This window comes from Schistocerca piceifrons, unplaced genomic scaffold, assembly GCF_021461385.2.
Source record: "Schistocerca piceifrons isolate TAMUIC-IGC-003096 unplaced genomic scaffold, iqSchPice1.1 HiC_scaffold_994, whole genome shotgun sequence".
NCBI lineage: Eukaryota > Metazoa > Arthropoda > Insecta > Orthoptera > Acrididae > Schistocerca > Schistocerca piceifrons.
In genome coordinates, this window is record NW_025729271.1 from 5001 (window position 1) to 7500 (window position 2500).

The 2500-nt window shown below is 58.2% G+C and overlaps 1 non-coding gene across 1 annotated transcript in view; it reads right to left on the bottom strand.

Annotated features, from left to right (window-relative positions):
- LOC124774860 overlaps window positions 1–728 on the bottom strand; it is a 1911-nt gene extending 1183 nt beyond the window's left edge. Inside the window, exon 1 of the ribosomal RNA XR_007015561.1 lies at window positions 1–728. This exon is cut by the window's left edge and continues 1183 nt beyond it. This is a non-coding gene — a ribosomal RNA (small subunit ribosomal RNA).
- Between the last annotated feature and the right edge of the window lie 1772 nt (window positions 729–2500).

Genomic DNA, 2500 nt, shown 5'->3' on the forward strand with positions numbered 1-2500 from the left:
CACCGGCAGGACGTCCCACGATACATGCCAGTTAAACACCGACGGGCGGTGAACCAACAGCGTGGGACACAAATCCAACTACGAGCTTTTTAACCGCAACAACTTTAATATACGCTATTGGAGCTGGAATTACCGCGGCTGGCTGGCACCAGACTTGCCCTCCAATAGATACTCGTTAAAGGATTTAAAGTGTACTCATTCCGATTACGGGCCTCGGATGAGTCCCGTATCGTTATTTTTCGTCACTAACCTCCCCGTGCCGGGAGTGGGTAATTTGCGCGCCTGCTGCCTTCCTTGGATGTGGTAGCCGTTTCTCAGGCTCCCTCTCCGGAATCGAACCCTGATTCCCCGTTACCCGTTACAACCATGGTAGGCGCAGAACCTACCATCGACAGTTGATAGGCAGACATTTGAAAGATGCGTCGCCGGTACGAGGACCGTGCGATCAGCCCAAAGTTATTCAGAGTCACCAAGGCAAACGGACCGGACGAGCCGACCGATTGGTTTTGATCTAATAAAAGCGTCCCTTCCATCTCTGGTCGGGACTCTGTTTTGCATGTATTAGCTCTAGAATTACCACAGTTATCCAAGTAACGTGGGTACGATCTAAGGAACCATAACTGATTTAATGAGCCATTCGCGGTTTCACCTTAATGCGGCTTGTACTGAGACATGCATGGCTTAATCTTTGAGACAAGCATATGACTACTGGCAGGATCAACCAGGGAGCTGCGTCAACTAGAGCTGAGCAGCCGGCCGCCCGGGAGTGTGTCCCGGGGGCCCGCGCGAACACGCAAGCGTCCGCTCAATCATTCTGCAAACAGGAGGAGGCTGAGCTCCCCTGCACAATACACCTCGAAACCCTCTCAGGTCCCGGCGGCGCGCAGCGCCGTCCCAAGTACTTGGTCGGGTTCGAGAGAGGCGCAATCGCCCGGAGTTAGGCGAGTAGACGCTTTCGGTGCGACCACCCGTGCTCCCAACTGAGCTTGCCGCTGCCGACAGAGGCCCGGGAGCGTGCTGTCGTGGCATTGCCGGCGGGAGACAACACGCGCCACCTACGGTGACCGGGCAGCTCCAACGCCAGCGCCACAGAAGGACAAAAGCCCCACTTGGGTGCCGAAGCGAACTCTCCCAGCACAGCGCACGCGCCAACACATCCGCACAGCTGCGATACAAACCACCAGCGAGAACCGCTGGGGCGACCGAGCAGCAGACGGCGGTCGCGGCGCCGAGCGCCGGGCGGCCGGCGCATCCTCAACGCACACAGTCCTCAATCGGACCAGCACACTGAAGATGTCCACCGCGCTTCGCACCGGGCCCCGCGAGGACCTACTTTGGCCGCACGGCGCCGCGCGCAGGGTGCGCCGGCGCGCAGCTGCGACGCCTGCCGCGTCCGTCGGCCGGCGCGCCTGCCACTGGCCGCCCCCACCAGCCGGCTGTAGCGCGTGCGCCCCACGCACCGCGCGGCCAGGCACGCCGGGAGGCGCCCCCTCACCGGCCGGGGACGGTCCCACCCAGCCACCGCCGCGTATCGCTTCACACCCAGATGCCGTTCAGTTTCGTCGGCATGGTGGGTATCGCTGGAACAACCGGTTCGTACCTCAACCTATCGTCGCATCACCGATTCACCCCTAGCGAGAACAACCGCACCACAACAGGTTACCATTTGTTCATTTGCGTAACTTCACCAGAAAACGCAGGCGTCCATCGCCATTTGCAACTTCAACGATTATTGCATGCCTGTGTCAGGTGTCACGCCACACTACGTCTGCCCACATACACGCAACAAAATGTGCACGCCTAGACAATACGTGGAAGGGTGGCCCCCGTACGTATGCGATGTCCATTGCTCGAACGACTGTCAACCGGCCTCTGTAGCATGTCGCAGATATGGAACGCGGTGCACCATGCCATCACGGTGTGTGAGGAGAGACGACTAGGTCCGAATACATCAACAGACAGCTCATGCTGATCGCCATCCCACGGCGTCCGTTCCTCCCACACGTCTCTATGGCGTACCACACTGCAATCCAGCTCTCATAGGGAGACGACACGTAGCTGCGTGCACAATATTTGCACTGTATGGTCCGCCGTTTTTGGGCGCAGTCGTTGTACGGTCACACATGTGCCACGATGTATCATTCGGTACATAAGGACGAATGTGCAGTACAGATTGTGGTTTACGCGTACGACATTAGCGGACGGTTGACACAGGCCGCACCACAACGTAGCCTGAGTACGTCGCATGCGAAGGGCATTGAACATGCAAACTTCTCACCAACCAGCTTGCGAAGGCAGGGGGGCAAGGTGGGGACGTGGGGAGGGGCGGCATGTACGTCCTGCTGCCATCCACATTACATGTGTACAGCAGGAGCATGTGGAAAGTCAGCAAGACTTGCAAGGTGTTTAACATGAAGCGATACACAGGGGAGCGGGCAGTGCGAGTAGCGAACTATATTGCGAGGGTTGCGGGTGGGCAACACTACACTAATTGAACGAG